Raw genomic sequence first — 12,494 nt, forward strand, 5'->3', positions numbered from 1 at the left:
CTGGCCTAAGATCTGCCCTACAGTGCAGCTTCTCCCTTTGAGATTTGGTTGTATGACTTGAAGAATCAGCAGTTTAACACCCTTCTCTAAGTCTAACACAAAAAAAGGAGAAATTGCCTGGGGATCTTCAGAAAGATGGGGTTCCAATGTCAGAACCATTCATTCCCCTCGAAGCCTTAGTTCTTTCCCTGTTTAAGGAGCTGCCAACCTACAACCATCCCATCTCTAATAAGAGCGATGGTAATAGTAACCATAACCTTCCTTAGATAAAGCTCAGGTGTCCCATAAGGACATCTTTCTTGGGTATTAAACCAAACTCCTTTGGGATGTGCCTTGGGCTACCTAAGGGGCAGACATGTTACCCACTGGGAAGCTCCTTTAACTTGAGAGGGAATGACAAGTGTGAGGCCAGTAGGGAATTCTTCAAGGAGAAAACTAAGCCTCTTAAAGTGGATCAAACCCAAGAATAATCCATGCTCCCCATCCAGGATTTGTCATGTGTGACCTGGGGCCACATTTCGTTAGTAGCTTCACTCAAATCAAATTAGAGGACAAGTGTCAAGTCCCAAAATGAGCAATCTAGAGGCAAAGCAAATGGAAAGAGAAGGAAGGAGTTTTTCTTTAAGCATGTCAAGCTTTAGGGCTTCTAACTTGAAAAAGCTGTAGTGGGAGGAACCACAACACAACCCTGGCCCCCTGCAGGAATTCACTCTTCAGTAGGCTAAGCTTAAGAGAAGTCTCTCCCTGTGGTCAAGTGGTCTCTGGGGATGAGTGATTTGCCAGAACATTAAGGTCAGTGACAAACACTTCAGACAAGCCAATTTATCGTCTTCAACTCAGCAACAAAAGTTACCAATAAGACATCTTAAGTGCCCCCTCTTTGGAGATAAACAGGAGAGGGGGGGGCAAGCATTTGTCTGTGTTGAGCTGTCCCCTGCAAGTGCCTCCTGCCACTCAACATGGATTTAGCAAAGATACTTGGATACTTGACCCCCAGCTTGCACCCACACAGCACATGACCTCAAATAATGTACCACAAAACACTACTTTTCCATCTAACATGATGTACTTCTTGGCTCAGTCTGAAAGACTCCTCATCCAAGAGTAACTTCTGGAACCAAGAAGACTTTTCATCAATTTATTCATTAATTTGTTGTTGTGTTGAGAATGTACTGTGTACATTCAACACAAGGCAGTGTTGTGGGTATTTGGGGACTCAGAAGCAGAAGGCAATTTCTCTTCTGGAGCTTATATGTGCCATGAAATGGATAATAACAAATCCATCACATATATCATATTACAGAATGGCAAATGACATGACAACAAAAAAGGAAGAAGCTGAGAATGGAGCCAGGGGATACCAGCAATAACCCCTCAAGAACTAATACTGCAGGAGATTTCTAAACACAGTGCCATGTGACAACACAGCCCAACTTTCAGAAGGCAGTGTCTAGTAAGAGAGCAAGCTCTGGAGCACTGAGGTGTAGGAGAACCAGAAAAAGCAAGTAATCGATCACCTGCTAGGTGCCACAGAGAAGCTGAAGAGGCTCACTACATGTTTGACCTTGGATGCCCTTGGCCACTTAGATGCCGCTGGTACTTTCAGAAATGAGGGGTTGGAGATATGGTTCGGGTGCTAGTCACCCAAGAGGCCCTGAATTCAAGCCTCAGGACCATCATAAAAGTAAATAAATGAAATCAATAAATTCTCTCAACCCTATAATAAGACAAGTAATTCAAATATTTATGTGTTTTATTATGGTGAAATTGATTTTTAAAAACTCAGATTGCCTTGACTGAGATTCTGACTTTTTTCCCACACTTAGAACAGGGTACAAATTCAGCAAAACAGAGTAGCTGCTCTTTGGGGAATATAGTGGTCAAATGTAGTCTCCAATCAGAAAGCTTAGCCTCTCTTTGCTACAATATACATGATCAACCTTCATCTGAGCCCTACAGAATTGAAAATTCAGGCTTAACAAGTTGGGTTTTAACAAGCCATTACATAATTCCATTTATTTTACTTTTCAAAAAAAAATTTGGTTGTGCTGTGATTCAAACTCAGGGCCTTGTACCACTCTACCACTCAAATCATGTCTCCAGCCCTTTTGGCTTTAGCTTATTTTTTTACATACAGTCTTGAGCTTTATGCCCAAGTTTCCCTCAGACCGTGATCCTCCTTTCTGTAAGGCTCCAGTAACTGAGATTACTGTTATAAGCCACCATACCAGCTCTTGATTCTGATTCTTGATTCTAATATCAAGCATATATTTCCAACTATGCTATCTATCTTCTAGGTTGAGATTCCGGAAATCCCACCAGAATTCATAGTATTTTTTTTTTAATGTGGGAAGAGGTTTCATTGCTTTTCAAAGTTTGAGTTATAACTGCTAAGCACTCATCCATTGTCTCCAGATTTCAAAATTCCTATTGAAGCAGATTTCAAATGGTACAAGTGCCACCATTAGGGAGAGTATAGAAAGACACCTGGGTTCAAAATACCAGCAAGAGATCAAGCAGCACCTTTTTTGGGCCTCAGGGAAAAAAAAGCCAAGTCTAGCATAAAAGAAATACAAATCAAAACAACCTTGAGATTGCAACTCACTCCAGTTAGAATAGCCATTATCAAGATATCTAATAACAACAGGTACTGGCAGGGATGTGGCCAGTAGGGAACCCTACTACACTGTTGGTGGGAGTGTAAACTTGTATAACCCTGCGGGAAAGCAGTATGGCGGTTCCTCAAAAGACTAAATATAGAGCTCTCCTATGACCCAGCAATCTCACTCCTGGCCATTTATTTACTCAAATGTCCATAAACAAGGACATAAAGCTACCAGCACAACTATGTTTCATTGCAGCATTATTTACCATAACTAAGATATGGAACCAACTCAGATGGCCCTCAGTAGATGAATGGATCAAGAAGATGTGTTATTTATACATAACAGAATTCTATGCTGCCATCAGAAAGAATGACATCATTTCATTTGTAAGGAAATGGAAAGACTTGGGGGGAAAAAAAATCACAGTAAGTGAAGGAAGTCAGACCCAAAGAAACATGGGCTCCATGGTTCCCCTCATTTGTAATCATTAGTAATGTCTAGAACTCTCCTAGCAGAGGATCAGAATAGCTCAAAAGCTATTTACTGATGGTCATATAGGATGAGGTATAGTGAAATTAACTCCAGAATATGGAAACAAGAGGTTTATCTTTGTAATTATTGTTTTTAATGTACTATGTGAAGTTATTTTCTCTTTTTTCTCCCTTATGGTACTGGGTAGCATTGTTACTGTGTTTGACTTTGGTACCCAGTATAGTGTATATACATTTATTTGTTTATTTGAAATAGGGAAAGAAAGGTGGGGAAAAGATGATTGGGAGGGACTGGGGGAGGGGAAGTGGGAGAAAAACATGGGAAGAGGTATCAATGTACAATAAGTAATGTACCCACTACCTGATAAATTTAACTGTAACCCCTCTACATATCACCTTGACAAGAAGAAGAAGAAGAAGAAGAAGAAGAAGAAGAAGAAGAAGAAGAAGAAGAGGAGGAGGAGGAGGAGGAGGAGGAGGAGGAGCAGCAGCAGCAGCAGCAGCAGCAGCAGCAGCAGCAGCAGCAGCAGCAGCAGCAGCAGCAGCAGCAGCAGCAGCAGTGAGGGGGGAGAGGGAGGGGGAGGAAAAAAAGAAAGCCAAGTTTGAGAATGTCTACTATACCTGAGAAGACCCCTCAATGTGTTGGAAGCTCTCCCTTCCCCCATGGTTTTCCTTATAGCAATGGCGGATCTGACAAAATTCAGGCAAAGAAAGTACTCACTAAGAACTGAGTTTTCTCTTCTTTTCTCTTGGAAGTCAGGGATAAACAACTTTCCTCAAGCTCTGTTTTAACCTGAGGATATCTATGGAAAGTTGGGAACCACAATGTTAGAATATAAGTAACTAAAAAATTCTAAAAGGGATGAGGGATTGGTTGCTGCAGAAGGCATCAGAGAAAGTGAGCATGATTCCTTATCTGCCGTTATCACCTCTTTCTCTTCCTCCCCTTCTTCCTCTTCCTCTCTCTCTCTCTCTCTCTCTCTCTCTCTCTCTCTCTCTCTCTCTCTCTCTCTCTCTCTCTCTCTCTCCTCTGTTATCTCTTTGCCACAATGGTCCCTGGTGGTTTTCCTACTTATTAATGGAATAAATTTTAAAGCTGGTTTCCTAGAGAAATGCCTGCATCCTCAAACAAGTATAGTAATTAAGATATATCTGGAGAACACTATCCCCTCCTCTCCACTGTTAATTTTATTGGACTAATACTGAGAATACTGAGGCTTGAATTCAGGGACTAGGTGCTATCCCTTAGGTTTTCCACTCAAGGTTGACCCTCTACCACTTAAGCCTCAGCTCCACCTCCAGATTTTTGCTGATCAAAGATAACAGTCTCATGGTTTTTCCTGTAGCTTTGAATCATGATCCTCAGATCTTAGCTTCCTTAATAACTAGCACTGCAGGTATGAACCACTGGTACTTAGCCCAATGTTAAATATTGAGGTTTGTGTCCTTACACTTCTTTATCCAAGGTCATACAAAATAGACCTTCTCTAAAAAACAACAACAACAAAAAAAAAAAAACAGAAGATCAACCTTCGGCTCATACCTATAACCACAGCTACTCAAGAGGCTGAGATCTAAGGATTGCAGTTCAAAGCCAACCCAGGCAGGAAAATCTGTGAGACTCTTAATCACCAGAAAACCAGAAGTGGTTCTGTGGCTCAAAGTAGTAGGATACTAGCCTTGAGCAAAAAGAGCTCAGGGACAGTGTCCAGGACTCAGGTTCAAATCCCATAACCAACCAAAACAAACAAAAATCAGAAGTGCTGGAAAGGTGACAGTGATAAAGTGCTTGCCTAGCATGCATTAAGTCCTGGGTTTGATTCCTCAGACCCACATAACCAAAAAAGCCAAAAGTAGTGCTGTGGTTCAAGTGGCAGAGTGCTAGCCTTAAGCAAAAAGAAGTTCAGGGACAGTGCTCAGGCTGAGATCAAGCACCAGGACTGGCAAAAAAAAAAAAGAAAAGAAAATCAGGAGATCGTATTACATATGATACTATACTCTAGTGTTTACTTTGCATATCATTTTTATTTAATATATTGTGAAAAAAAACAAAATAATTCATAGTATCCTTATTTTCTAGACATTTATTCATGTTGCTTCTAGTTTTGCTTTGGTTTTGTTTTTATTTATTTGTTTTTTTGGCTGGTTATGGGGCTTGAACTTGAGCTACACCTCTCCAGCTTTTTGCTAGTTAATTGAAGATGAATCTCTCAGGTTTGTCTGCCAGGCTGGCTTCAAATAGGGATCCTCAGATCTTAGCTTCCTGAATAGCTAGAATTACAGGTGGGAAGCACAGGCTCCCATTATTTGCAGTCACTTTTTAACTTCTGTAAACCAGGGCCCCAAAGGTGGTGTCCATAATCTACAGCATGTAGGTTCCAAATGTTCACCGATATCCTCTCTTAAGCAACCTCTCCCCTAAAATTAGTAGTATTTGACAGGACTACCCACAAGAGAATTGTCCCAGCCACATCTAGCAGAGGTTATTACCAATCTTTTACAAGATTGTCAAGACAATGCTCTTTAAGGTTTTGGGTTTGGTGGTACTGGGGTCTGAACTCAAGGCCTTGTGTTTGGAAGGCCAGCTAGCACTCTGCCAATGGGCTTAGTTTCCCATTTGCATTTCTCTGACCATTAGGGAGGCTGGGAACCTTTTCATGTTGGCAGATCATCTGCATGTCTTATTTGCATCTCTCCTCCGGAGAATCCTTTGTTCATTTTTGACTGTGCAGTGCTTCACATACCACTTAATAACACATTCTTCTCCTCCTCTATCCACCAGATATACAAAGAACAAGGGAGTATCACTCTGTAGAGACAAGATGTGTGGGCTTTGAGGAAGGGTTGGCTTAGTAGAGGGACATGACAAAGCCTCAGGAACATGTGCTAAGTGAGGGAACAGCAGACACATAGAAAATTCTGTTTGTTAAAATCACAGCTAGAGAAGTAGAAAGGAAATATAAATGTTCACTTACTTGTTCTACATTTGCAGAACGACATTAGTTTGGCTGAAATTAAATTGCTGGTTATGAGGAAAAAACAAAACCATGGTCTTGGCACTGACTCTGAAAATTCACTGTGAAATGGGCAGCAAATGAGCCCAGTCCTGATTCATAGCTCTGGGCCACACATAAATAAAGGCATAATACAAATAAATACAAAGCATTTGTATCCAACCTTACTTGTCCACCAGCTGTCACTCAAAGGGCACCTGCCACTGAGCCAAAGGCTGTCAGATAATCAACCTACAAGAGTGGACTAACTTAAGCACTTTCTTTCTTTATTGCTTTTGTTTAGCCCCAGTGTCTCTCCAAGACTTCCTTACCTTTCAAAATTGCCTGCTTGTTATAGGGGACTCAGGGGAATTTGGCAGACTTCAAATTCCTTAACTCTTTTAACTTTAGGAAAAACATCTGGTTGTACCTACCATATATCCCCATTATGTGCAATAGTTTTGTTTGGCTATGGTTTAACTGGTCTCCTTATTAAATATAAAAGCAATAGGATTAAAAAGTTCTAGGGGGAAGTACTGTAATTTAAAAAGCACCAGTTAGATATCTTAAGCTTTAATTCTGGCTTGCTTCTTAGATTTTTCTTCTTTAAGTTGTTTTGTGCCCAGTAAAATGTTTTGGAATTATTTAATTCTTCTTTCAATATTTCCTGTGTTAGTTAACCACTACTTGAAAAAAGGCATTATGATTCACAAATCATAGGGGTAATAATATCATAGATCACAAACTGGAGTCTCTATCCTAAAAGTTCAGCGCGCGCACATTCGCGCGCTCGCGCGCGCTCTCTCTCTCTCTCTCTCTCTCTCTCTCTCTCTCTCTCTCTCCACACACACACACACACACACACACACACACACACACTCCATAACACAACACAAAGCCTGGGTATATTCACAGGCAACTTTCCAATATACATACATACACATTTTGCATTTTTTTTTTTTTGTGGGTCATGGGGCTTGAACTCAGCCTGGGCTCTGTCACAGAGCTCTTCAGCTCAAGGCTACCACCCTACCCTTGAGCCAAACCCCACTTCCCATTTTCAAGAGGTTGATTGGAGATAAGAATCTCAGGTCCCTTTGTGCCCAGGCTGGCTTTGAACCTTGATGCTCAGACCTCAGCCTCTTGGGTAGTTAGGATTACAGGCATGATCCACTGTGCAGCTCTTGTAATCTTTTGTAGTGAGAAAATCTTAATAGAGGGGAGAAACAATACAAGGACCTTAATTAGGCCATGTAGTTATGATAATAAGAAATCAGGCAAGGTTATCTGGGCAAATGCCTGTAATCCTAGCTACTGAGGAGGCTGAAAGCTGAGGATCGCAGTTCAAAGCCAGCCCAGGCACCAATGTCTATAAGACTCTTATCTCCAGTTAGCCACCAGAAAACCAGAAGTGGTGCTGTGGCTCAGGTGGTAGAGTGATAGCCTTGAGCTGAAAGACTCAGGGACAACATCCAGGTTCAGAATTTAAATCCCATGACCAACCCCTTCCCCCTAAAAAAAAGAAATCAGGCAAGGCCACAAAACACAGTTTGTAACATTTTAAGAAAAGTATAAAAATAAATATTAAATTAGTAAATTTGGGAATAAAGATTGAAAGGTTTGCAATAAAGTTTCTCTTTTAACTTTTATTACATAATGTTTAACACATACACAAGCATACACGTAACATGTACGTAGTTACAAAACATAATGCTTAAGTAAATAAGCACATCTTTAAGTGTTTTTTGTTTTTTTTTTTTAAAGCATAGTTCATTAAACAATTACACTGCTCACCACCTCTAACTGTTCTAAATTTCTCTTGGGAGCTGTTCTCCAAGTGAGGTGTGAAGGGATAAAAGTTAAGAGGTACAAAAGAAACTTGAATACATAGGAGCACACACACACACACATATGTACACACACAAACACCTCTTCTTACGCCCTATCCTCACTTTAAAATACTCTAGGGAACAATGTTTGCACAAACCCTAAACAGCTAGACTATTAATCAAAATGTCAGCAAAAAGTGAATTCAAAACAACACACCTATAGCTATATCCATACTGAGTATCCAGTCAGCAATTTATTCAACAGGGTCAAGTTTAAAAACATGCACTTTCCTTTTGGAGGTAGAAATGCAACACTAATGCCTAAACTAGACTCTAATAATTCTTAAGTATTTCCTAGATAAATACAAATAGGCAGAAAGGCAGAGAGAAAACATTTGAAATGTTTCCTATGTTTTTGTGGCTTAATGTACTGCCTATAAGACTAGAACCTTCACAAACCAGTGGAGGCTCCTGGCAACAGATTTATCTCCTAAATTAGCCATGCTAATTTTGGAGAAATCTTATCTTTGAGTGTTTTCTGTTATTCTAATGTATGATAAAAAGAATGAAAGCCAGGCACTGTGATTCATGCCTATAATCCTAGCTACATCTGATCTGAGGATGGAGGCTCAAAGCCAGCCTGGGGAGCAAAGTCTATAAAAACTCTTTTCTCTAATAAATTATAAAAACAAAACAAAGCTTGAGCTGTGGCTCCAGTGGTAGAGTGCTAGCTAACTTTAACAAAAGAGGCTCAGGCCCTGAGTTCCAGCCCACTGTCACTCCCACCATGTGCCTGGTTTTTTCACAAATGTCCCAAGTGAGCAATCAAGGAAGATACAATCTGGAAAACTCAGTAGGTGACTTTCCTTCTGGAGTCATTTCATGCAATAAGTGAGCAAAGCTGCAAATCACAAGAGGCATATCCCCAACAACTAAAAATTTGCCCACTCTCCTCACACAGCTCCTTCCCGAGGTTTCCTCTGCATCCTCTCCAATGAAGACTCTACCTGCGGACAGGACCTCAATACAAAGGTAGTTTCACTAAAGGGGAAAAAAAAAACAAAACTAACATTCTCACACCAGCCCGTTACAGAGCAGCAAGCGCACCTCCCCTTGGCCCCTTCACAAAGTAAAGAGTATAATTGAAATCAAGATTCTCCACCTCCAGAAGTCACTACCTCCAGGCTCTAGGGAAGAGAGCTCGTGCAAGCAACCAAACTGGTATGCCCATAGGCTGACAGAGGACGCACAAATAAGTACATCAGGCACTTTTTTTTTGGTCCATTTCTTCGGGACAACCCCCTTCTCCTGTCTTTAATTGAATCTCTGCAAACACCAACACTTCATCTCTCACTTTCTGGAAATAACCGGTGGGGATGGGAGGTTCTGATTTTCCCTACAAGCTACAGGGGAAGCCGGCCCAACTTCCGTTCTCCAAGCCACTCAGGCTTCTCATCAACAGCAAGAATGCGAGTATCCCCCACGTGTCACCAGAAGCCCCCAACTTCTAGAAACGCCCCTTCCCTTTCTCGCCTCCACCAGCTGGCATCACCCTCATGAGAGCCTAGCTAGCACGCAACGGCAGCAGCGGGGCGCCAATGGTGTCGCCACCAAGGCCAAAGAAGCGACAGCAGGCTTCAGGGCAGGCCCTCGCACCCGATCGGCAAACCTAGGCGCCCCTTTCTCCCGTGAGGAACGAGCTCCCGCGCTCCGCGAAGCTCCCCCGGCGTACCCAGGCGCGGGAGACACACTCGGCACCCAGCGCGGGGCGGGAGGACGCGGCAGAGCGCCCGGCGGCTCGGGCGGAGCGCGGGTAGGGGTGGCCGCGGGGGAGAGGGGCGTGTTCCCTCAGCCCGGGAGCCCGAACGCCTTGTCTACGCCGGACCCAGGCGAACCGAATGCTGAATCCCTACCCACAGTTCTCCGCCCTCAAACCACGCCGGGGCCGGCCTTGGCGATATGCTGCAGCCCGAGCGCCCTTGCGAGGACAGCCGCCTCCACAGCCGCCTTGCCTGGGCGCGCAAACTTTCCCAGTGACAATCGCTCCTGCCTGGCGGCAGGGCGCCACGCTCTCCCGAGAGCCTAAAAACTGCAGAAATCACTCCCCCTGTCCCCCTCTACAACCACTGGAAATATGGCGCCCTCGGACGTCGTTTCTCAGCCCCCGAAATGACATCTCCAGGTTCCTCTTGGTCCCCCCCCGCGCGCGGGCGCGAAACCTCAGCTTCGCGGGGCCCCGGGGAAAGAGAGGGAGCCGCTCGGCCGCGCGCCAGGCCGGCCACCTCACTGGCTCCAAATCCTGCCCTCGCTCTCGGGCCGGCGCGTCTCCTTCCCCCCCCCCCTGCCCCCCAGTTGCGCAGTGGTCAGCAGTTAGTTGGCTGGCTGGCGAGATTGCCAAGTAAAGGGGAGCCCTGGAATCCGGGAGGTCGGAGACAGTCCGGCACCGCGAAGGAGCTCTGCACCTCCCGGCTGGTCTGTTAGCCCTGAAACCTCTGTGGGAGACTTGTTTGCAAAGTGGCGCTGGTGTCGGGGCGGCCAGTGCTGGAATGAAGCCGCTGCGCCCCGCTAACTATTATGGGCACAGTGGGGAGGCCGGGGATTGAGGTGGCCCAGCTTGAGTCGAGGGGACACTTTGGAAAGGCGGGGCTGCCCTTCAAAAAGCCCAGTTACCGGAGACCCAGTGGGAGCCTCTGAGGAGACCCAGCGGACCCCCCCCCCACACACACACACTCCGGGCTAGAAATCCACTGTGGGTCGCCGGCTGCGAGTGCAAAACCGTGGCAGTCAGGTCGAGTGGAGTGAAAACATACGTGTGCATTGGACAGGTGCGTTCATTTCCATTTTTTTTTTATTTTCCTGCAAAAAAAAAAGCCCTTCTAGAATATCCAATTCTTTTTTTTTTTCCTCCTCTGCACTGACATCACTTACCAGATGCAAAACGGAGAAGGGAGAGGAGGGGGGAAAAAAAAACCACCCACATTTTCCTTCTGGAGAGAGGAGAGGGAAAAACCACGAAGAAAATTCATGCAACGTGCATGCAGCCCGAAGAGGAGGAAAGCCCGAACGAGCCGCGCGCCTTACCGGGGGCTGCATTTACTGTGTCATTGCCGAGCGCCTGCCTCGGAGTGCAGCCGGCGTCCCCCGCCGCCCGCGCGCCCGGCCGCCGCTCCGCTCTCGCAGCCGCCTCAGCCGCCTCAGCCGCCGCTGCCGCCGCCGCCGCCGCCGACTCCCGGCGCGGAACAAGAGCCGAGGGCGAGCGCGAGCGCACGGCGCGCGAGCGCCGGGAGCGCAGGAAGCGCGTCATCACTCGGGGACGACGCGGCTCTGGTGGGCGCCGGCGCCTCTCGACACCCCGGGCCGGGCTGGCACCGGCGCCGGCCACCCGCCTGCGCCCAGGTTTCCATCGCGCCGGGCCGGGCAGCTCTGCGTGGGAAGGCGACGCGTCCGCGGAGCTGTCGTGGAGAGAAGGGGGCGCGGGGTGACCCCAGCTTCCCCCAGAAGTCGGGCTTTGCCGCGTGAGGGGACTGGGAGTTGAGAGACACCAGGGATATGGGTGCTCCTGGGTCCACTGAGTGACTTCCAGGGAGCCGCTGGCCGGGCCATGGTGGACGCGGGGTGTGGATCCGATCCCCGGAGAACCCGGGCGCGGGGTGAGGTCCTGCGGGTGGCGGGAACCCGGCCTAGCCTGTGGTTTCTGTGGGCAGAGCCTGAACTCTGGGTCATAGGTCACCCATGTGGGTCTGAGGGGTGAACAGGAGGTGTGTGTGTGTGTGTGTGCGCGCTATTAAATTAAAATTTTAAATTCTACTACTTACCACGCCCTTGAATGGGTCAGTTACAGATATACACCATATATATGTATGTACATATGCATATATAGCACTTTGTGAAACTGTACACTCACACATATATGTGTATATATAACATGTATATTTATACACCATATATACACCACACACACCCTACTTATGTATATATACACTCACCATAGATATTTGCACCATATATATGTATACACCATGTGTATATACCATATGTATTCTTACACTATATGTATATATAAAATTTATATGCACACACACCTTACCCCTTAATGTTTACATCTGTTCAGAAGTCCTATCAGATGACATGGAACATTATGAGGTCGTTTAAAGGGGAAAGAAGACAATTCACAAAGCATATACAATATGAACCCGTTGTTTAAAAACTATGAAATATGGGAGAGAGTGTTTACTAGATTCCTTGGTGTGTCTGGTCTTTCTTTCTCTTCTTTCTAATTTTTCTCTGAGAGAAAATTGTAAAGTTTGTAATTTCAAAAAATTTTAATAAGAAAAGTCTTGGTTCCCTCTCCCCCATCCCAGTTTAGAAGGGTAGACTCCCTTTCCCAAGAAAAGATAGCAAATCTCTTTAGTTACTTGAGATGAAACTATTGCAACTTTATTGTTTCTCTGAGCAAGAATCTCTTCTCACTATTAACCCAAGAGTGAATGGATTTTGTAAACTAACTCCAGTGAGATAAAACAACATTGTAAAAGAAAAAAAATTACATGTCCTTAACAAGACTAATACATCTGG

This window comes from Megascapheus bottae, chromosome 25 (genome assembly GCF_031878675.1).
Source record: "Megascapheus bottae isolate mThoBot1 chromosome 25, mThoBot2.hap1, whole genome shotgun sequence".
Lineage (NCBI taxonomy): Eukaryota > Metazoa > Chordata > Mammalia > Rodentia > Geomyidae > Megascapheus > Megascapheus bottae.